General features: G+C 32.3%; 2 long non-coding RNA genes across 6 annotated transcripts; one reads left to right on the top strand and one right to left on the bottom strand.

The window, feature by feature from the left end:
* The first annotated feature begins 452 nt into the window (after positions 1-452).
* On the top strand, positions 453-10,924 carry LOC141448463 (uncharacterized). Its single transcript, XR_012455050.1, has 3 exons — positions 453-643; positions 7,847-7,951; positions 10,804-10,924. It is a non-coding gene; the product is annotated as an uncharacterized lncRNA (long non-coding RNA).
* LOC141448462 (uncharacterized) lies at positions 7,710-24,986 on the bottom strand. Of its 5 annotated transcripts, XR_012455048.1 has the most exons (9): positions 23,767-24,980; positions 22,614-22,767; positions 22,266-22,527; positions 21,438-21,586; positions 19,163-19,392; positions 13,079-13,143; positions 10,782-10,920; positions 10,378-10,462; positions 7,710-7,906 (listed from the first exon to the last, which is right to left on the bottom strand). It is a non-coding gene; the product is annotated as an uncharacterized lncRNA (long non-coding RNA). The 5 variants fall into 5 exon arrangements; XR_012455046.1 differs by having other exon boundaries at positions 21,806-22,767; positions 23,767-24,986; XR_012455045.1 differs by having other exon boundaries at positions 22,266-22,767.
* Between the last annotated feature and the right edge of the window lie 241 nt (positions 24,987-25,227).

The raw sequence follows: 25,227 nt of genomic DNA on the forward strand, positions 1-25,227 counted from the left end.
CGAATGAGTTAAAGATGGCCGACGGTAACTGGCCAGGCTGATCAGCTGGTAAGTGAAGATTATCTAAGCAGCTGATTCCAGCTGTTTTTTATTTATAGGGTTGGCAAATAAGTTCGTTCGGTTTTTGAGGGTGGAATAAATAACCATTTTTTTGATACACAGAATAAATTTTAATCAATTATACATTGACCATTCTTATTGATGACTTCTTGTCATCTTTCCACCAACTTCATTATACCACGTTCGTGGTTAGAACGTCTGTGGCTTCTCGTCGAAAAACTAATCAAAATGTTTTTTGAAAGCCTTTTCTTTATCTGTTTTGAAAATAAATGAAAAAAAAAACAGCTGGAATCAGCTGCTTAGATAATCTTCACTTACCAGCTGATCAGCCTGGCCAGTTACCGTCGGCCATCTTTAACTCGTTCGTGGTGTCGTCTTTATTAACGTGATTTTTTAGGTGAATATTAGTTCGTGGCAAAGTGAAGTTCGATTTTATAAATTGAGTTTAAGTTATACTTAGTGCGTGATATACAGTTTTAGTGTAAATAATGTCGTGAATTATTTTAAATAGTGTCAAGTGTCAAGTGCTATTGGACTAGAGATGTATTGAGATGCTGATGAACTTGGATATTGTTTAAACAAGGTAAGACTTTATTATAGATTATTACATTATATTATTATTATTCTTGCATGAAAACAGCATGTTATTTAATTATCAATTAAGTATAAATATTATTGCTTCGTCTTGCTTCGTTCAGTGTTGGTTAATTCTTTAATTTTGATCACTTCAAAAAGTATTTACATTGATATTTAAACTTTTTTGCTGAATTCTTTGATCTATTCTTTTTAATCGACTACGAGTTCAAAATTAGTATTCTTGGTTTACACTGGGCCAAAAAAGTCACTTACCTAAATTTTATTACTTTTATCTTAGTAGAATCTTCTTTTTTCTCAAATGAGATTATATTATTCGGTAGGGAGAAATCGGGGTTGTTTTTTTTAGATGTAATCTTTATTAATTTTTTGTTTTCAACTGGAATATCATAATGAAACGATAAACAAAAAAAGTCTGTGAACATTATGAACATAATCAATTATTCTTACACATTGTATATGTATATAATGTGTGTTGAATTACAACTAGACTGAGTTTCTCTGAAAAAGAAAAGAGATTTATTTGGCATTAACAACATTCTTAAAACATTAATTTTCAATACATAATTATTTAACTATTCTTCAATACCTGAAAAAGAAAAGAGAAACGACACTCAAAGCCGATAATTCATTTCACTCTTTTCAATCCTAACCTGTCCTTTTTTTCCTACCCACTCTTCACTCGAAGCTACGAGCATGCGCAGAAAGACGGGGTTGGAAATTAAAATTAAATATCTTACATGTATTATAAATTTTAAAAACTTATAGTACCTTCTTTGATTCTAATCACTTCCAACAAGCGAGCTTTCATCGATCCTACTAATTTTGTAGTCGTCAACGTTGGAATTTTATCCCATTCTTCTAAAATAGCGTTTTTTAATTGTTCACGGTCACACTTCCGTATTTTTCGTACATATTAATTATATTATGCTCCGTTGAGGTTTTTTTTAAAAAACTATCTTCTCTATTTCACGAATACGTTTTCTTTCATTTCGCAACTACACAATAAGTTCAAGAATCGGACTAGGAACTTCCATATTAGTGGTTGAATAATACTAATTAGATTATTATTCTCTAAACTGACTGCTTGATTTCTACAATTCAATAGGGTTCTTTGGAACTATATTCAACTGTTTTTCTGTTTGTTATCTATGTAAAAATTTCGATTTGTGCACATTTATATGGTTGTTCAAAGACTTTTTTTGTATTCGTGTGTGGTGTTGATTTGTTTAACGATTTTATATAAAATAGACAACCCTGTCTTCTCTCTATTGAATAGTATAATTTCTAATATAAGATAATAATAAAAGTAATAAAATTTAGGTAAGTTTTCACAGATTTTTTTGGCCCAGTGTACCTATGTTGTTTTTTTGGAATTAATTTCTAAAGATTCCTTTTCTCACGTGTCTTGATTTTAATTAGTTCTTTTTATAGGACTCTAAGTAGAATATTTAAGTCCAAACTCAGAAACTCCACATCGTAACTCGCCCCTAATTAGATCCTTGGGGTAGATTCAGAAATAAATAATTGATACCTACTTTAACATTCGTTAAGAACGAATGAATTCCCCTTCCGGTTAATGGTCAGACGGTTTTTCTATTTGGTAAAAATATTCATTTGCTTCATTCATTCACCTAAGAAAATGAACTCGTTTATGAATTTTTTCTAGAATAGAATAGAATAGAATAGAAAGCTTTATTACACATTTTACAAAAAGAGAAAATTACATATAAACAATAAACTAATAGCTATTGCTAGGCATGGTTGTATACCGTCAGCCTAGAGTTCATCTTAAAACTTGAGAAAACAAAAAAAATAACTTACTTGCTAATGCAAAACAAAGCAGAAGTAAACAAGTCCTGTTGTAAAACGAGCGGACATATGTACATAATATTTTGAATTAAAAAACAAAAGCAAAAAACAAAATTCTACGTATTGTATTCACTTATAAGGAACATCCTGTACTTATAAGCCGAAACATGAAAGCAAAACAACTTTGTCCAATTTCCACTATTCAATAAATTAATAATTTCTGCCTGGCTTAGTGCCTTCTTCCCCAGCCACCTAATCCTATATTCCTGTAAAACAGGGCATTTCCCTAAATAATGGCACATGTCCTCACGTTCTCCTAAGTTACAGAGGGTACATGACCACTGTTCCTCCGAACGCATTACATTATAATTTAAGTTAACTAGCTGCCCTCTTAGCTTGAAAATTACCTTCATAAGACCGAAACTGTTAGTATCGGATATGTAGTGACCCTCTCCAAGATCAGCAACCAGATGTTTATATAACGAATGGAAGCTCGAATATTGCCCTCTTGATATCATGTTTTCCTTAAATTTACTTTTAAAACTGGCCACTACAGTTTCTGGATTAACACCTACATAATCCAAGCTAATGTTTAGGTTACCAAATAACTCTAAGTTTTCTTTGTGCCAATATATTCTATTCTTTATAACTTCCTCAGCTAATGCTTTGGGCAGTCTCCCTTCTGGCAAGGCTAAAACTTTCTTTATGTAATTCAAATGCAAATTTAACGTGTAACAAAAAATTGGATAAAAATTTGATTCCAGATATAAAATGTAATGAGGCGCATTTACTGGCAGGCAAAACAACTTTCTAACAAAAAATAAATTTAACTTTTCTATTTCTTTAAAACTGAGAAAGCCCCATACCTGCCCAGCATAACACATGATAGTTCTTACCGCAGCATTGAATACATTTATTTTTTTGGATATTGGAATGTCTGTTTTTTTCATCAAATTAGAATATGTAGTATTTAATGCGAATTTCGCATTTTCCAATTTAACTGAAAAATGTTTTTTAAAATTTAGGAGTGGTGTAAGACCAAGACCTAAATAGTTATAATAATTAACTGTTTGTAAAGCGTGCGTTCCCATTTTCCATTTTTCATTCCTGGCTAGCTTTCCTCCGTTTCGAAACACCATCACTTTTGTTTTCTCTAGATTCACGGATAAATTCCACATTTCACAGTACCGAACAACTTCGTCGATCATTAACTGAAGTGTTTTCGGATCTGGAGCTAATAAAACCACATCATCTGCATACATCAGACAACGAACAGCAATCCCCCCCACCCTGACGCCTCCGTTGATAAATTCCGAGAGGTCATTCAAAAAAAGCGAGAACAGAGCGGGAGACAACAAGCATCCCTGCCTAACGCCAACAGACGTTCCAAATGCCCTTGTAATCCCCTTACCCGTCCAAACAGAAGCCTCTGTGTGTCTATACAAAGCTTGAAGTGTATTTATAAACTTGCTTGATACACCACATAGGTACAGTTTATAAAACAACGAACTTCTACTTGGGGAGTCAAATGCAGCTTTAAAATCTATAAACAGACAATATAACTTTTTCCGCTTTATTCTTGTTTGCAATTTAATAATACTTAACAAATTAAAGATATTGTCTGTTGTGGAATATCCCCTTCGAAATCCGGCTTGGCACTCATTCAGTACCATGTTTTCATTAATCCAACTATTTAGTCTCGAGAGGAGCAAACCCGTGAATAACTTCGCAATACAATCCATGAAAGAAATGCCCCTATAATTGCTCACTTCGTTCACATCTCCTTTTTTAAAAAGAGGGAAAATGACCGATTTAGAGAAGCTGTCCGGAACCTGTGACGTTTCATAAATAGTATTAAATAAATTCAATAAAATCTGAAGAAAACTATCTGGGCAGGCTTTATAAAATTCATAGGGAATACGATCATTCCCTGGAGCTTTTCCGTTCTTTGCCCTGCCTAAAACCTCTTTTAATTCGTACAGTTCAAAACCTTTATCCAACTTTACATTTGTATTGTAGGGAGGCGCATATAACATTGTAGTCGCCTGGAAAGGAGGGTTCAAAAGATTACAATAATATTTGAACCATTCTTCTCCCGTTATATCCGGACTTCCTATGAATTTCTTATTTTTTAATGTATTTACCAAGTCCCAGAATCCTTTAGAATCTTTAACCGTTTTAAATTGATTAACAACACCTAAATAAAATTCTCTTTTTTTACTCTGACATAATTCTCTGTACTCTTTATTACTTATAATATAATATTTTTTAATTAAGTCACTATTTGTTTTCTTAAACAGATTCAATAGACTAAACACTCTTTTTCTTAATTTCAAACATTGAAAATCAAACCATTTTTCTTTAAAATTATATTTTAGACAACACTCTTTGCGACCTCCTAGAAAGGACGCATTCCTAATAATATCCCCAAATATATTTATAGCCTCTTGAGAATCTTTCGGGAGATTTATCTGGACAGCTTTATTTATATTGTTTCTAAAATTTAAATTATCCTGCTCTGTCCATTTCAACTTTGGTAATATTGGAAGAAAATAATCTTTTTCAACCGTTCCCAAATTTAATGACAATTGCAGAGGCATATGGTCCGAAAAAATTTCCGAATTTATCTTAAAATCTTGTACCAAGTGTAATATATCTATAGATACACAACAATAGTCTATAACAGAGCTGCCACGGGGCCCAATATACGTGAACTCCCCGAACTTGTCCCCAGGGGTTCTACCATTTAAAACTACCAAGCCGAAATCAGCACATAAATCCAGAAAATGTTCTCCTTTATTACTGGAAGTGTTATCTTTAGAATGTCTATTCAAACTGAATTTAAGCTTTTGCCAATCTAAATCATCAGAAAAAGTTTGATTTTCACCTATCCTTACATTAAAATCCCCCACCCAAATTAAGTTATGGCCAGAGCAGTGCGTAAACACAGTACTTATATTACAGAAATCCTCTCTCCAATTGTCAATCCTTACATAAAATGGCAACAAATAAAAACTGATACTATTATTTTCAAAATAAATTAAATATTGATCATCAAGTTTTTTGAAACTAAAGCCTTTACATATAAGTTTTCTTTTTATCCCATATAAATTTCCCCCTTTGGCTCTGCCATATTTAGATTCTTTCTTAGCACTGATCCAACAAAGCTGATAATTGAATAAACATTTTTCAAAGTATGCGAAATCTTGCTCAACTAAAAAAGTTTCGTATAAAAGAAAAATGTCGAACTTATTGATAAAATTAAAAAACGTTACCTGGCCTTTTTTACTATTCAGACCCTGTATATTATAACTCAGAACTGAACATAAACTACTTTCCTCAATATTCACCTTCACTTCACTTTTGTCTATTTTCCTTCTTCGTTTTTTGACTTGTGAACTTTATTTCTTCCAACCCGCTGCAGAACGTCATCGCCTACTGCAATAAGCTCCTCCAGTAACTTCTTGATACCATTTATCTGATCCACTGACAGCGTCATCAATTCCGTCAAGCATCCCAGACCATCCCTTCCGTTACACTTCAGACCCTCCTCAAAATCCCAGGAGAAACTTTTTCCTTTAAAAATAAAATGCGAATTTCTAATTCCAACTAGCGCTTTATCATCCATTTGCTTTATCTTTTCTCTAATTTTTAATAAACACCGTCTTCTCCTCCTTGTACGTTCACACAAATCTCTATGAATAAATATTCCTGTCCCTTTCAATTTATTCGCATTTTTTAAAACCTCTAATGCTGCACTTTCTTCATTAAACTCCACCAAAATCACGTCCTTTTTTCCATTACTCCTTAAATTGAACGCCTTATTAATGCTCACATTACTTAATTGAAGTACTTCTTCACACATCTGCTTTATAATTTTCACTTTATCATTATTATCACTTTCTTCCATTCCTCTAAACACCAAATTCTTGGCCTTACTTTTATTTACCAAATTCTCCACTGTATAACTTGTTCGTATCTCTCTCTTTTTTAATTCTTCAATTTCTTTTTTGAGTGCAAGATTCTCCGCAATCACACGATCCATTTTTTCCTCCAGCACTCGAAAATCTTCTTTTGAAGGCATTCCCTGGCTAAATAAACGTAACTTGGCGTCGAGCAAATTACTTATACTTTCCAACGTTAAGGCCATATTTTTATTTTCCACAACCACACTTAGATCTCCTTGTATTCTTTTAATTTTGCCTTCTTCTGGGGAGTCTTTACTCCGCCTTCTTTTCGCAATACTTGGGGATCCTTGCAAATCAGATGTGCCCTTATCACTTTTTCCTATATTCATGAACTTGCTAGTAATTGAAATTATTTAAAATTAATTAATTGTGATGTTTAATATCAAGTGACCTTGCCGGAGTAAATAAATCTTTATAAATAAGCAACCGAGTTGAACAGAGACACCACTGACCCAGTGTCGTGTTTAAACCCAATGCTCCAAAGTTTAAATACCTTAATATTTATACTAAGGGAATATGACCACTAACACATTCGACACAGCTTGTCATGCACACGTCACTTGGTACGTCAGCACTACGTAATACACCTGCACAATCCGGTTTATAACTGCCTTTATCAGTTGAAAACTTTACATTAAGATTTTCCACAAACCACTCGATGAAAATTCTTCTATTTACACAGGATTAAACTAAGTACCATTCGCTACAACTCTGCCAATTTTCGTCAATTAATTCTTCGTTTCACCACACTTTTACGAGAAACAAGTAAGACACGATCTTTACTCTATGAATGCTCGATGTGAACTCCTGAATTTTTTCTACACCCAATGCTTAAAAATTTTGTTGTTAATGTTTTATTAGCAATCTATTCCATTATATAAGGAAATGAACTTGAAAAGCAAATAAATTAGAGTTGACGCGGAAAAAATAATTTGAATGTAATGAGTACCTGAAATATAAATAAATAACATGCATAACGTGCAAATATTACTTCATTAAAAAAAAAAAAGAAAAAGAAAAAGGCTGCTCATGCTTAAAACATCAAGTTTGCCAAGAAAAATATATTAGTGAAAGGATGGGAGTAATTTATAGAAGTGCTCCAGATTTGCGTTTATTCAATATTTAATTTTGGCTAGCTAATGGTGCAAAAAAGAAAACGAAAAGAAAAGAAAAGAAATTGAAAATTGTGGTACTTATAGTTGAATTTTTTTTTTTTTTTTTTTAAATGAAGTAACTTGATCAGTAGGTGTAGGGAAATAAACAGTAAGAACGAAGTATTAGTTCATTATGGCTTTTATTAAAACTTTTTTAACTACAATAAATTACAATTAGTTTTAAATTATCATTTTACGTATGGGTAAAAAAATGGAAACTAATTTATTGTTGTATGATTATTCATGATGTTCCTGAAGACAATAAACCGAACATTGATCAGGGTCCGAAACTGATGTAGAACTGGATCCAACTAATGCCTTGAAACAGAAGAGCACAATTGGCCTATTATGCACTGTTCCCAGGTATGATAAAGTATCTAAAGTAAAATAATTGGTTAATCTTTTAACCAGTTAAACTAGCTAACTGTTGCACAGTTTAAACTGTACTGATTAAAGAATCAAATCAATTACACTGGCTAACTGCTTTTACTAGTTAACTAGTTAAAACAGTTACACCAGTGTAACCAGTTAAAACAGTTATGCTCGGATAACTGGTTAAACTAACTACTTAATCGGTTTTATTGGTTGACATTGATTAATCGGTTAAACTGGTTTTACTGGTTAATCATTTAAACTGGTTACTGGTTTACTAGTTAATCGGTTTATCTAGTTTAATTGGTTACCATTGTCACTTCGCTTCGCCTGGCAACTTATTTTCTTCATTTATCCACTTATTGTTTTACCTATCCACTTATATCACGTATACAGGCTGGAAGGTAGATCGATAAGTGGATAGATGAATACAATAAGTTAATAGGTGAAGAAAATAAATGATGGGTGAAGAGAAATAATTGGATAAATGGCAAAGGTAACCAGTTGAACTAGATTAACCAGTTTAATGATATAACTAGTTAAACTAGTTAGCCTGTTAAACCGTTAAACCGATGAAGTACTTGAGCAGTTAAACTGGTTAACAAAGTAGCTCTTTAGTCGATTAACTAGTTGACTAGATAAACTAGTCTGTTACCAGTAAAAACGATTACCTAGCTAACCAATTTAATTAACTGAACCTGTTAGGAAGGTTAACCGATAAACTGATCCAGTTTACACAATTAACTATTTAAATAGTATAACCTATTTAACGCAGTTATCAGGTTTAATCGGCTAATGGGTTAACCAGTCAACCTGGTTAACTAGTAACCAGTTAAACTAGTTTAATTAGCTAACTGCTTGAACATGTTTATCGGTTAAACTGGCTAACTGGTTAAGGTATAACTGGGTAACTAGTTAATCGGTTAAACTTGTTAACTGTTATTGGACATACTAGCAACTGGTTAACTAGCTAAACTGGTTAAACTAGTTCAACTGTTTACCTTTGTCATTTATCAATTAATTTTCTTCACCTCTCAATTGATTCTTTTAACTGTCCACTTCTCGATCCTCCGCTTATCCTTCTATGTTAGAGAGTAAGTGGATTTGTAAGAGAATTAGTGGACAAATGAAGAAAATAAGTTGTAAGTTGAAACGAAATGTCAAAGGTAACGATTTGAATTAGTTTAACAGTGAACCAGTTGGCTAGCTGGACCGATGAACAGTTAACAAGTTTAAGCGATTAACTTCCTACCCAGTTATACCCTTAACCAGTTAGCCAGTTTAACCGACCAACTTGTTAAACCAGTAAGCTAGTTAAACCCATTAGCCGATTAAACCAGTTAACTAGTTGACAGATTATACTGGTTAACTAGTTAATTGGTTAAACTGGTTAATTAGTTTATCGATTAACCTGGTTCCATTAATTAAATTGGTTAACTAGGTAATTGTTTTACTGACTGGCTAGTTTAATTGGTCGATTAGTTAATCGGCGAAACTGGCAGGCCTCTTTGTTAACCAGTTTTTTTAGCTGGATAGGATAGGCTAGGCTAGGTTAGGTTAGGTTAGATTAGATCAGATAAAGCTAGGGTAGGTTAGGTTAAGTTAGGTTAGGTTAGGCTAAGGTCAATTAAGCTAGGGTAGGTTAGGTTAAGTTAAGTTAGGCTAGGATAAACTAACCTAACCCCCCTTTTACTTAGGTTAGACTAGACTAGATTAACCTAACCTAGCCTAACCACACCGATTTACTAGTTAACCAGTTAAACCAGGTTCTAGTTTAACCGGATAACTACTAATCAGCTAAACCGGTTACAATGCTCAACCGATTAACTAGTTAACCAGTCTGCTAGTTTAACCGGTTAACTATTTAATCAGTTGAACCAGTTACCCAGCTTAACCGATTAACTAGTTAACCAGTTTAACCGGTTACTAATTAATCAGCTCAACCAGTTGAACCGATTAACTTGTGAATCAGCTCAACCAGTTCAACCGATTAACTAGTGAATCAGCTCAACCAGTTTATCTGGTTTACCGGCTAAGAGGTTACACTATTCAACCCGGTTAACTAGTTAATTAGTTAATCTGTTTAATTAGTTAAATTGGGTACCCGTTAATCGGTTTTATTGGTAAACTAGTATAAACCAAGGTAACTTATTACCCAGTTATCTAGTTAGCCTGTCAACTAGATAAACCATTAAACCGATTAGCTGGTTATCTATCCAGTTCAACGGATAACTATTTTACTAGTTAAACCAGTTAGCCAGTTTAATCCAATAAACTAGTTATAGCCGCTAAGCCGAATAACGAATTAACCAGTTATGCAGTTTAACAGATTAACTAGTTTAATTGATTAACTAGGTAACCACGTAGCCAGTTTAGCTGATTACATGCAACATGCAAAATAATTTTAAAGAACTTACGTGAAAGGTGCAACGTCCTGAGAAGGATCCTTCCTTTTTACTCCCTGTAGAGTTCTCTAATGAATATTACTCCTCCTCTTGCTTCCTAAATCAAATTTTTTTTTACTGTTATATGAACTATTTAAATAAATTATATTTTATTTTATTGGTATTATTATTATTTTAGTTTATTAATATATTTGTTGGAAAACGAAACATTTCCTAATAAGTGATGTATTTTCAATTGATCTGTTCTTACTAAGATACATGGAAAATTTAAATAAAATGAAAAAACAAAGAAAACAAATATAAAGAGACTGATCATGCATGGTTTTTATCTCATGGTATAAATTTGAAAAAGAGATTACAAACGTTTAAGAAAATTAAAAAAAAAAAACTGATTTTAAAAATAAAATTGCACTAACCTTTGTACAATTATCTTTATAGATACAACCAGCAACAGAAGTAGTGTCAATTCCAATCCACAAATCAATGCTGTGCAAAGTGTTACAAAGAAAGAGATAGTTTCTATCAACACGAGCACCTCTATCTAAAACCAGCAGCCTGAAATAATGTCATATTTACTTATGTAATTCAAATTCTTAAGTTTTGTTAACTTCTTTAACTGTAGAACGTATTATAATTATTAATTCTTAAATAAAAATATTTATTTCCTAAGAACTTAATTGAATGTGTTTTCTTCTCCTATCCATTAATTTACAGTAACCTAACCCCAAGGTTGGGACGTATACGTTTTTATATCAGCTGATTCTCAGTTATCGATGATAAATAATTAAATGCATTACCCATATTTAATCTACAATAATTGAGCCTTTATAATTGAATATCAGCTAAATTAAAAACATTCAAGCATATTGGACATAGATAAAGAGTTACGTACACAATTAACAGGATGCACGGAGACTACGTAGTACACCATTAATAAAATCTAGTAAGGTTATCCTGATGAGATATATATATTTATATATATACATTTACGTAAGATAGAAACTATTCAAAAAATGGATATCGTTAGCGTAGGTAAGAAAAGAAGTTCAGAGAATATAGAAACAACACTGTTAATGAACAAAAAGTAAGAAATGGTCCAAGGTGTCAAACCAACGCTTATTTTATAATCGAAATTAATGGAGAATTAGAGACAGTTACGTTATGCCCAAATTGTGGAAAAATATTACATTTATTGAAGACATCGGAAGTTATTACTCATTTCTAGGAGATTCAAGCTTTATTGCTAGTAATATTTTTACCAAACAGAAAGACCGTCTGAACATTCACCGAAAGGAGAAGGAAGACCTTCGTTTGTTCTTAACGAAAGTTGAAGTAGGTATCAATTATTTATTTTTGAATCTACACCAAGGATTTAATTAATAAGGGGCGAGTTATGATGTGGAGTTCTGAGTTTGGATTTACATATTCTACTTAGAGTCCTATAAAAGGAACTAATTAAAATCAAGACACTTGAGAACAGGAATCTTTAGAAATCAATTCCAAAAAACAACGTAGGTACACTGGGCCAAAAAAATCTGTGAAAACTTACCTAAATTTTATTACTTTTATTATTATTATCTTAGTAGAAACTTCTTCTTTTTACGTTAAACAAAACAACACCACACATGAATGCAAAAAAAGTCAGTGAACAACAGTATAAATGTGCACAAATCGAAATTTGTATATAGATAACAAACAGAAAAACAGTTGAATGTAGTTCCAAAGAACCCTATTGAATTGTAGAAATAATATCAGTAAGTTTAGTGAATAATAATCTAATTAGTATTATTTAAACACTAATATGGAAGGTCCTAGACCGATTCGTGAACTTATTGTGTAGTTACGAAATGATAGAAAAGGTATTCGTGAAATAGGGAAGATTGTTAAAAAAAAAAAAAAAAGACAAGTATTCAAAAATCTCAAAAAAATTTAAGTGAAAGTTCAAAAAAATTAGGATTGGATGGAACGTTTGTCTTCTAACAAGAAAACGACCCGAAACACCGCACTAAAAACATAAGAATTGCTTTTACGTTATTATTATTCAACCCGGCGCCTAAACACCTTTCCACAATCGCCACACGTTAACGCAATCAAAAATTTAAACAGTCGCCAAATAAATAAAAGAGAACTAAGAAACCGTGAACAATTAAAAAATGCTATTTTAGAAGACTGGGATAAAATTCCAACGTTGTCGACTACAAAATTAGTAGGATCGATGAAAGCTCGCTTGTTGGAAGTGATTAGAAACAAAGAAGGTCCTACAAGTTTTTAAAATTTATAATACATGTACAATGTGTAAGAATAATTTATTATGTTCATGGTGTTCACAGACTTTTTTTTCATTTGTGTGTGGTGTTGTTTTGTTTAACGTTTCATTATGATATTCCTGTTGAAAAATAAAGAAAAAGATTTTATATAAGACAAAAAACCCTGGTTTCTCTCTACCGAATAGTATAATTTCATTTGAGAGAGAGAAAAAAAAAAAAGTTTCTTCTAAGATAAAAGTAATAAAATTTAGGTAAGTGAACACAGACTTCTTTGACCCAGTGTAAACCAAAAATACTAATTTTGAACTCATAGTCGATTAAAAAAAGATCAAAGAATTCATCAAAAAGGTTGAGAAATCAATTTAAATACTTTTTGAAGTGATCAAAATCTGTTTTCATGCAAAAAAAATAATAATATAATGTAATAATTGATAATAAAGTTTTACCTTGTTTAAACAATATCCAAGTTCATCAGCATCTCAATACATCTCTAGTCCAATAGCACTTGACACTTGACACTATTTAAAATAATTCACGACATTATTTACACTAAAACTGTATAACACGCACTAAGTATAACTTAAACTCAATTTATAAAATCGAACTTCACTTTGCCACGAACTAATATTCACCTAAAAAATCACGTTAATAAAGAGACACCACGAACGAGTTAAAGATGGCCGACGGTAACTGGCCAGGCTGATCAGCTGGTAAGTGAAGATTATCTAAGCAGCTGATTCCAGCTGTTTTTTTTTTTCATTTATTTTCGAAACAAAATGTAATTTTAAATTAAAATTTGTATTAATCTTACAAACAAAAGTTAGGTATTCTAAAAAAGATCGTATGATTTGAAAAATGTAATTAATAGCATAAGTCTACCTAATTTTGTATAGCAGTCCAACGTGTCAAAATTGTCAAATATATCACCTAAATCAAGAAATACAGCTACTGTGTACTTACTGTTTTCTACTTTATGCACAATATGTTCAGTTATTCGTTCAACTTATAGATAAATTAACTGCTCCAGAAAAAAAAGTGGCGCACTTTGAAAAAAGCGTTTATTTTTTGTTTTATCACATTTTGGGGAAAGATTATTAGTTTTAATAATAATAATAATAATACTTTATTTAACAAATAAAGAAATACAAGAGTATAGTAAAAAGTACCATACGGCATGGAAAATCCGTCTGCCGGAGGTCGCTAGTATTTAGAATTACAAACTTAATTAGAATTTACAAACTGAAAATTAAGAAAAGAAATAAAAAGTAAAACTGAAAGAAAAAAGAAGATAAAGGAAAAAAGAAATAAAAAATAAAAAATTTGCCTCAAACATAAAATAAAAAAAGATACATATCAAAAAAGAACACACTTATTACAACTAAAAATGTAACTAAACGTGAAAATGGAAAAAACTTTAGACAGAAAATGCTTAACATATAGAAAATAATGAAATACAGATAAAAAAGTAAAGAATACAATTTAAAATTAAATAATAATGAACACAATAAACAGATAAAACAATTTTTTTTTCCTTTTATTTTTATTTTTTATAAATAAAGCTAACATTGAAGAAAACAAGTTGTTTTAGGGCTTAGAAATTAAAGGCCTGCACTAATTGATATCTGTAAGCCCAGGCGTGGCGGGCAAACTGAACAATCGGCTGAATAGTGGTGCCATTCAGAATTGTTATAAGTTGCGGTCTGGTTAGGGACCGGCAACCCATGTAAAGCAGTCTGAGCTCGACTAGTATGGTGCACTCGGCGACAAAATGAAAAACATCTTCCCTGGCGCGAGAATTACATAATGAACACATCACTATAGGACGCTCTAGCCAAGGGGTATAATTTAACCACAACAACTCAAACCTTAACTTAAAAAACCAACGCAGTTCGTAGAGGGTAACCTTCGGAATTTTTTCAACTAATATGTCCATCGTAGGGGAGCTATGACTAAGAACCTTGTACAGTAGAAAGCGGTCTGAAGCTTGGGCCGACACTACGGCCTCCTCCCGGGAGCGGGATGCGATAGCTGAAAGTAACGTGGAGAAAAAGAGCTTCCAATCAGCCATATTACTATTGCTAAAATTAAATGAGCAATCATATTTACTACAGAGTACATTCCAGTGGGCAAACCAGGAAGAATTATGCCTAATTACTTCCAAGGCAGAAACTTTAGGCAGGCGGTTATCTGGAAGCTGCAGGGATTTCAAGACATATTTGAAATGAAGCGTCAACGTAAAAACTAAAATTAATTCAACAGAAGTTTCCAGATACACCATATAATTAGGGGTAGAACTCGGCAAACGAAACAATTTTTTTATAAAAAAACCTCAGTACTCTTTCAACAATCTCATACCTTTGGTACCCCCAAATTTGGCAAGCGTAACAGAGGATCGACCGAGAAATCGAATTAAATAACTTATATTTCGCTGACAGTGGCACCTGATTCTGCGACATAAAATCCGACCAGATGCTGTTGAGCCCCTGTTTCGCAGTGGAGACAACCTGAAGTAAATGCGGAACATAGGAAAGACGCGGAGTCAAATTAATCCCTAAGTACTTGTAGTCCCTTACAATTTCAATTATAGAACCTCCATATGACCAACGATCCTTTTGAGCCAATCTACCGCCCCTTCTAAAAACCATGACCTTGGACTTACAAGTTTTTAAAATTTATAATACATGTACAATGTGTAAGAATAATTTATTATGTTCATGGTGTTCACAGACTTTTTTTTCATTTCTGTGTGGTGTTGTTTTGTTTAACGTTTCATTATGATATTCCTGTTGAAAAATAAAGAAAAAGATTTTATATAAGATAAAAAAACCCTGGTTTCTCTCTACCGAATAGTATAATTTCATTTGAGAGAGAAAAAAAAAAGTTTCTACTAAGATAAAAGTAATAAAATTTAGGTAAGTGAACACAGACTTCTTTGACCCAGTGTAAACCAAAAATACTAATTTTGAACTCATAGTCGATTAAAAAAAGATCAAAGAATTCATCAAAAAGGTTGAGAAATCAATTTAAATACTTTTTGAAGTGATCAAAATTAAAGAATTAACCAACACTGAACATAGTTAAAACGAAGTAATTTTTATTTTTAAGTAACAAGTAAATGATAACAGGCTGTTTTCATGCAAAAATAATAATAATATAATGTAATAATTGATAATAAAGTTTTACCTTGTTTAAACAATATCCAAGTTCATCAGCATCTCAATACATCTCTAGTCCAATAGCACATGACACTTGACACTATTTAAAATAATTCACGACATTATTTACACTAAAACTGTATAACACGCACTAAGTATAACTTAAACTCAATTTATAAAATCGAACTTCACTTTGCCACGAACTAATATTCACCTAAAAAATCACGTTAATAAAGAGACACCACGAACGAGTTAAAGATGGCCGACGGTAACTGGCCAGGCTGATCAGCTGGTAAGTGAAGATTATCTAAGCAGCTGATTCCAGCTGTTTTTTTTTTCATTTATTTTCAAAACAAAATGTAGTTTTAAATTAAAATTTGTATTAATCTTACAAACAAAAGTTAGGTTTTCTAAAAAAGATCGTATGATTTGAAAAATGTAATTAATAGCATAAGTCTACCTAATTTTGTATAGCAGTCCAACGTGTCAAAATTGTCAAATATATCACCTAAATCAAGAAATACAGCTACTGTGTACTTACTGTTTTCTACTTTATGCACAATATGTTCAGTTATTCGTTCAACTTATAGATAAATTAACTGCTCCAGAAAAAAAAGTGGCGCACTTTGAAAAAAGCGTTTATTTTTTGTTTTATCACATTTTGGGGAAAGATTATTAGTTTTAATTATTTTCATAAATTGTCAGGGAACAATTAATCGAATCAAGGTCCAAAGTTTCTTGTAAATAGAGAAGCAATTCCTCGTTTAATCCCCTTCAGTCTTTTTTGTGTAAACAACAACGCGAACTTTACCTCAACAGTAAATAAATTTATTGACCTCTACAGTTGCGTGTCGACTTTTTTCAAGCTGAAAGCTCTCAATTACAGCAGAGCAAGTGGCCCGTATTATTGCGTTAGTTGAAGATGGACGGAGTCAGCGGTACGCAGCACGAACGTTAGGGTTGCCTGAGACCACCGTCCGTAGAGCCATCCATCGTTACTGGGAGACAGGCCTCTGCACTTGCAGGCAAGGTTCGGGTCAACCAAGAGCCACACTTGATGACCGAATTCACACTCTAAGAAATCGTACATCAACTGCTTCTGAAATAGCTCAAACACTGCTTACTGATCGTGGAGTTTCACTCAGTGCCGAAACCGAATGAATTTACGCTCTAGGAAGCAAGCCACAGGACCATTGCTCACCGTAGATCATCGGAGAGCCCGTCTAGAGTTCGCTAGGGAACACCGCAACTGGTCTGAGGACGATTGGAGAAACGTTCTCTTTTCAGACGAGTCCCGTTTTGCTCTCTATGCACCTGATAGGTTTACCCAGTTTACCGAAGGCCTGGGGAGCGCTACGCTCCGTGCAATATTTCTGGTAGACTACCATTCGGAGGTGGTTCAGTGATTGTGTGGGCTGGGATTTCTATGGAGGCTAAGACTGAGCTCCACGTGTTCAACAGGGCAATCTTGAAGGCAGATTTGTAAGTGAGGGAAATTTTGCAGCAATATGTGATACCCTATCACCATTTATTGGGGAGAATTTATTTTTATGCAAGATAATGCCCGACCTCACACTGCCGCCTGTGTTGTTCAATATCTCCACGGTACTGGCATTCGTGTTCTGAGATGACCAGCACGCAGCCCGGATTTAAATCCAATTGAACATCTTTGGGATGAGCTGGGTAGGCGATTAAGATGGAGAAATAATCCTCCCAGGAGCTTAGAAGAGTTGCGAGGTGCTCTGGTGGAGATATGGGAGGAATTAACACAAGATTTCGTGTTTTAATAAGGAGTATGCCGAGGAGATTGGATGCAGTAATGCGAGCAATACACGTTACTAAAATTCTTTTTCTCTTTTTTTAATCGGAAGAAATACATTTTTTTTCAAACTCATTTTTTGCTGAGAAGTACTTTTTTGTTAAATTAAAGGTTTTCATTTCTTTTAGATCATTTTTTATTTTATTTTAGCCTTCCCGTAACTTTATACTTCTTATATGTATTTGCTAACTAAAATAAAATGTAGAATAAAAAAGTTACAGAGAAAAAAAATAACGCATTTTTAAAGTGCGCCACTTTTTTTGTGGAGCAGTGTACTTTGACCTGAACCCAAATTAGTGAGATGGTATTTTCTGAGTCAGTCAAGTTATGTAATAGATGTTAGCATAAAAATTTGTTCAACCGTAATCACCTAAATTAATAAATAAGTAAATCCGATCTAATATTGCTGCAGATGTCCAGATTATATTTTCGCATGAAAAGATGAAGATCTACTCCTAGTTAATGAAAACACGACAGTAAGTTCCCGACATTTTTGAAAATGTTCCAAGTTTCTGACGCTATTTACAAAACCACGAACAAGCCTCAAACTGGATCTGTATAAATGATACGCAAAGAAAAAGTACAGCGCCAGTAAATTAATATTAGATTATTTAGCCAATAGCTCGATGTTGGCTATTTGAAAACAAAATAAAAATTTCAGATAAATAATCAAATTCAAATCTTTTTATGAACTTAGGCCTTGGGCACACAGAAAGCGGTCTGCGATATGGGGACGTCGCACCGGACGCGATTCTTTTGTTAGAGCACTCCAGTTTGGTAGCTTTCTTCTTGAGAAGTAGTAGTGCGTTTTTTTGTTATTTGTTTTAATTTTTATATATTGAGTATGAGGAGCTCGGGCGAAGAACAACTCCTTCTGCTATTAGCTTTTCAAAGCAAAAGGAAGATAAGACGAAGTTGGTTGCATGAAATTAATAAGAAGAGAGAACAATTAGGGGAATACCACCTCTTGTATATTGAACTGGAATCACATGAAGATAGGTTCTTCTAGTATTTTCGTATGTCGCGAGAATGAAATCAAAAATGAGTAATAAAGTTTCTTAACATTGGAATCTTTATTTCGTATTACCAGGTGGCAGGACGGTCACGGTGAAATCTGTAATTTTGTACTACCAGATCGCTTGTTGTCGCAACTAAGACTAGCCCGCGGCGGTAGACCGCGTTCTGTTTGACAGAGATGATGCAACATTGTGTAATACAGCTAGACCGCCTGACCGCTTCGGTCTGATATCGAGTTTTGGAAGTTACAGTTTTGGAATCAATTCCATAACATAATTTTACGATTCATGAAAATTCATTTAAAACAGACATTGGATATTCACTATCAAATCGTTTATAGTAATTGAAAATGAACACATTTCTCAATGAAAGAAAAGAGAATATACTCGAAATCATACAAAATTAAAAAATAAAATAAATATAAAATTACACTTGACAAAAACACAGAATTAATGCCTGAAATATGGAAATAAGAAACACTAGTACTAGATACACTACCTTTATGATATTTCAAGTAGAGAAATACTATTTCAACTTACTTGTGCAGGTTTACTGACTCTTATCTCCAAACGAAATACCAGTTACGGGAAATATTGCAGCTATAACAACTATCAGCATCAGATTCATCTACATCTCTCCCACAGCAAAGACAAGTCACTGATAAGCATATGTTGTATAACCTAAGAGAACCTTCCTTCTTCCACAAGCACCATAATATGGAGCTTTATAATTGGTGTCACTTAATATATTTGATCTCGAATTAAAAATGCTACAACAAATAAATCATTTAATTATTTTCGAGAGGATATTTTTTTTATTTTGAAAAACAAAGTATTTCATTTTGAAGTGAATCTAGTTAATGAATAATAGAATAAATTTTATAAAACTAGATGTTTTCAATTTTTAGACTATAATTGCTAAACAATCTAGCTAGACTGCTATTGAAGTCATTTTTTGATTTTTAGATAGCAGGATTCAAGAAAGTTGTTAGGAAACAGGAGATTATTCTTGTACACTGCTATTACTAATGCAAAGAAGTGATCACAACCACTAAATACTTTCCTTATTTAAGAGAAAATAAAAGAATAATTTAACTGAATATATAAATATATATAAAACTCCCTGTTTGTCTAAGAAAAAGAGAAAAAAATTGTCAAAGTTGGTTGTTTTTCCACGTTCCGCTTTTTCGTACATTTTTTGACGATCAACCCTTATTCAACTGTCCTATCGGGCAGTTTTAATATCACCCTAGTTTTTCCCCATGTAATGGTCAAGTCTATAACACAAAACAGCTTCTCAAAATACAAGTTTACGGCTTGTGTAACAAGACCCTAATCAGAAACTATCAAAACTCTACTACTTTGTGTCGGAAAGTGCACAAAAAAGGTTTTTTTTTTTAAATTGGAGATTGGAAAATGTAACAAATAACAACAGATTGGACAAGGGAACTCAAGTACGGTGTACATTAGTTTTCACTGATAAAATCTTTCAAGTATAACTAACTCTTGCGTTTAATTGATTATTTTCATTGCATTTAGCACACACAATTAAACTGGTACCGAGGACAGACAAAAATGGTTTTACAGATGTTACACAAATTTTTGGGGATGATTTTGAAATTCTACCTAGACGCAGCTAAACCACTACTGATGGAGGTAGGGGAACTTAAATAGTTATAGGTATCAACTCCTGAGTTCATTACGAACCCATTGGTCTGTTTCCAGATCCAAGGCCTGCAAAAACTAAAATTTAAGGTTATTTTGGTACTGGCTCTGTTAGCCTACTCATAATAGCAGTTTGCCGGGGTCACCACGAGGAGCTAGAGCTCAGGATTCTGCCGACCAAAAAAAAAAAAAACATTCTTGCCTAACCGTATTCCAGCAAGTTTTGCCCCTGAATATTGTACGAGCATTTTACTTCTACAGGGAACTAAACTTATTATCGTCCAAAAATTATTTTCTTATATTTATCGGCAGTTATCAGATTACATTACTAGGAATAATTTAACTTCGATATTATAGAAATAGATCTTAATGTACTCGTAAATTATTTGTTATGTTTAGAAAGCGATGGATACAAAGCTCTAAAGTCGAATGATGAGGAATGGTCAAACTTTCTCGATTGAGCTGTTTGAAAAAAGTTGGACCTCTAACTATAGATATCATGGAACTGGGTTAGAAATTGAGCAAATCTTTTACATACCTTGGTTTCTGCTCAAACTGCGGTGTGTGAAACGGCTAAAGTACCGTTTTACTATTTCCCATAAGTCAAAGAACCTTCTTTATTAGTTTGAAATATGAAAAATGAAATTTAAGACTTCTCCCTCCAATTTAAGATGACAAATAGAAAAAAAATGCTGTACCGTTTTATATTTTAAAGAAAAGATTGAACTTTTAGTCTGAAAGCAACTATAAGTTTAGCTTTTTGCTGAATAAGATCACATCCTTCAATTCATGTATTGTAAGGCCTACTCTTAGAACTAGAAATTTAAACACATTCACTTAGAACAAACCAAATAAAACAAGCTAACTGATAATAATCACTTACTTCAACAATTTACCTTTGAATTACAGATCCTAAAGTAAAGTATTAATTTTGAAACAAATCACAGACATTAAAAGCATTGTATTAATGGTATGGTTCGGAAACATAGAATATGTAAAAGAATGTTTATGACCTAATAATTTACTTCAGTAAACCAATTTGAATACTAAAAAACCCTAACTGGCTTGGAAACATGTCAATTTCATAAACACTTCTGATCACATCAACTCGTAATTAAAAGTAAAAGTATACACAAAAAATGTTGCGTACCTGCAAGAAGTCCTTAACGCAGTAATGATGCAAAAACAAGTTTTTTAATTTCCAAGGAAGCTATCGCTTAATGCAAATAGATAAAACAATCAGTTTTCTAAGGTATGTAAAGTTCTCATTGACTTAGTTACTGCAGCATCAACTTAAAACTATAAATCATAAATAAATAAAAAAACATCAAATTATGAGGTAAACAGTGAATTTTAAACATGGAAATTCTTTTAGAGGAGGAAAACCTCTTTTTAAAATACTGAAGATATAAAATGTTATTCAACTTGGGTGAAGAACGTTTAATAAATAATGCAAATTATTAAACTGTTACTACATGATAAAGAGAATATTCAGACAAAACCGTATAACTTTTTTACCCCATGCCTTGCCGGACAGTAGTTTTATTTGGAGGTTATTCAATGTTTATTTTATTAGTGTCAAAGTACATGTTCATGCTACCTAGCGGTAATCGCTGGAACTAGTTCCTATGTAATCACATTTTTCTAGTTTAAGCTACTGCCGCTAGATAGCATTGGCATGCATTACCACGTCTATTTTTTTTCCATTCCTAATTTTAAAGGAAGAACAGAACGTTCCAATAAGGTTGATTAATTTAAATATAAAGACTTCAATTTCTGATTTATTCTTTGATTTAAATAGAGCAAATACCAAAATAATATATTTATAAATTCCACTCTCTTCACAAGCTATGTATAATAGAACGAACCAATATTAGTACAACAAGCGAGGAAAATTCTTAATAAAACTCTATAAGATGTAATGATAATTAACTATATACAAACTAAAATTTCCATAAGTAAATCAATAAAAACTAACGATTTTTATCAGAAGCTGAAGATGTGGAGTAAAAGGTTGTCAACAAATCTAACGTTGTTCCTCAGCCACGCTAAATCATTGTATCCGTCAATCAACAGTAAGAGTTCAATCTTCTGCAATTACTTTATGCTAATATGAAAATACATTGAAGGTGATAATAGATTGGCATAAAGGTGACTTCGTACTTAAATGCACTGCTGTCAAACTTTTATCGGATGAGAATATCACTTACTACTTACTAAAAACTTCACCCAGCTCGATACTGAAAATTTAAGTTTTTACAATTAATTCTGCCTTACCATTACCACAGGAAGACTTAGCAATCCTTTCTAGAACAAAGCGTTTTACATTTATTTATTTTTTAAATGTGTCCAATATTCAATCAAAACCAGCTGTAATTAAAGTAAGCAAAGAAGAATTCCCAAACTATTTTTTTTTTTTTTTTTTTTCAGCTCTTGAAGCATTGTCCTTATTGTACACTAGAATAACTGCAAACGGATTTCTGAAACAAAACAGCATTTACAACGAAATAATTAAGATTATTTCTCTAGTTAACCATGCAATAACCAGAAATAAATTTAGTTTAGTGCATGCACTAATAAGTATATGAATGAATAAATAAATAAGACGAAAATAACGAAATAACATTCAAAACTTAGTTTAGTGGCTACACAAACGAATTCTGTTGAGAGTATTCACGAATTTCTTCGTCACAACATACCTACGTATTGAAATTTTCTTTAAAAAACTTTTCCTTAAACATAATAATCAAGTAATTCTTCAATATTACACATGTTAAGCATTATAAAATGTAAGAGAAGTGTAAGATCTTCCTCAAAACAATAAAATAAAATCGGGCAAAAAGGATTTTGCTAGATGGAGGATAAAAGATTTTGAGGTCAATATGAATGATAAGATCAATGCGAACCGAAGAGCATTTACAATTTTCCTAATGATTTTTGATTGGAGAAACTCGATTCGTTGACAATTGGAAAGGTAGTAAGTACCCCTCGATTTCTGTCAATGTAGAGATTGCTCCATACCAGCTGCTTTAGCAGTCTTTTATTTATTACAGACAGTTTTTGGTTTGTATCAATTTTTTAAGAGAAATATTTCAATACATGCTCTAGATCATAATAATATAAAGAAAGTATGTTGTTTATAGGAAATCGTAAATGCTGTTCAAGAGAAAATTCGAAAAATCAGATTCAGTACATTTGTTATTAGATTGACAGATTTTCGCCAAAAGGAGCCACTAAACTAAATATCAAAACTTGAATTTTCCATTATTGATTTTCATCACACACGAAACTTGACGATTAGTAAAAACATTTATCGAAAACAAATTTATCCGTTGAAAACTGCTTAACATTCTACTTGATCGTAATACCTTGTAATTATTATGGGTAAGAAATAGTAGTGGAATTGTAATGAGTGCTTAGTGGATATTAAAGTAAAAGTGAAAAATTAAAGGGCCAAGTGACAAAGATAAGATAAATACCTTATGAAGCCGATACAAAAGGAAAGGCCTTGTTCACACACTTGCTCCAGCAAGTACTTCTCATTCTACTCCTGCTTGTAGGCACTACTACCCTCTTCAATCTTGTTACAAAATAGTCAAAAACCATTACCAGCTAAATACAGAGCTAGTAACGCTTATCAGTTCTATCAACGAAGCCATTTGATTTTTCATGTGAATTGCCGAAATCACCATCATGTATAAATACCAAAATTATATTAACAACTTTTTTTTTTTAAGCCCTAAACTTTATGATATATCCACTTTGTTATCTTGTTAGTTTTTCTTCCACTGGCTATATTATCGGAAATACCACAATAACAAAAACATGAAACGATTCTCCCAAATAACATAAACAATTGTATGTAGGTTTCTTAATATCATTAAATAAGGTTCCTTTTTATTAAATCTATATCTGTTGATTTACTGACTCCTCAATTATACTGTTAAAGAAATATAAGTAGTCAATTTCATGTACAGATCTAACTCGTTCTACAAGCGAATTAAACTTATCGTACTCATCTTCCTCGTCTTAGATTCTTGACTTATGGTTTTCGTTACTTCACTTCGATATAGAACTAAGACTTCTCGAACTTTACTTTTTACAGTTGTTCCTAAAGGCTTAAGAATTTACTAATCTGATGAGGATCAGTTCTCGTATAATTAATATATGTAATTTTGTCAGCAGTATGTTTACGAGTATATCCCTTATCGGTTTCGGTCTTTCAACCATCTCAGAGGTCGGTACCACATATGGTAGGGATTACGACTACACTCATGCCACACTACACTTACTAACTGAGCAGACTGGTTAAGAGAGGTTACGTGCTGTTATCAAAAATATTAACGAATTGTCAAACATTTGTAAAAATTATGAATTAAAATAATTGAAATCTAGTACATTTTAAAAGGATTTTTTTTTTATAATTCTGTGCGAGTAATAATTATTTTAAAATTGAATAGTTGGAAATGTATTTTATACGAGGGAGGCGCGAGAATTTAAGTTTAAAACACAGACTGTTGCATTTTCACTGCAAAATAAGTATTGCAATGTTAATTTAGGGTAGTTACAATTGTAAAATTAATGGTAAAATAAGTAATTCTGGCCTAGTTTGACTGGAATGATTAAGGTTTCTGCTTTATACTATTGATAACTAAGGATGTTGCGATTGCAGACATAATGAAAAAATGTTTTTCTTCATTATTTTGCTACCTTTCTCATTCTATTTTTTAGAACTAGAAGAGAATTTCTTATTTATCCCTCCATTTTTCAGACGTAACTTCAAATTTCGGGCTACCCAGTATTAATACATTCCATCTCTGGCATATTTATTAATCCACTGGAACTGAAATCTTAATCTTTCCAGTGAATTTAGGCTTTTCTTTTTTTAAAATTAATCTGACACTTGTTACTCAAAATTCATACAACGCTCTGTATACATA

Source organism: Rhodnius prolixus, unplaced genomic scaffold, assembly GCF_049639745.1.
Source record: "Rhodnius prolixus isolate KJV_2025 unplaced genomic scaffold, Rpr scaffold_37, whole genome shotgun sequence".
Taxonomy (NCBI): domain Eukaryota; kingdom Metazoa; phylum Arthropoda; class Insecta; order Hemiptera; family Reduviidae; genus Rhodnius; species Rhodnius prolixus.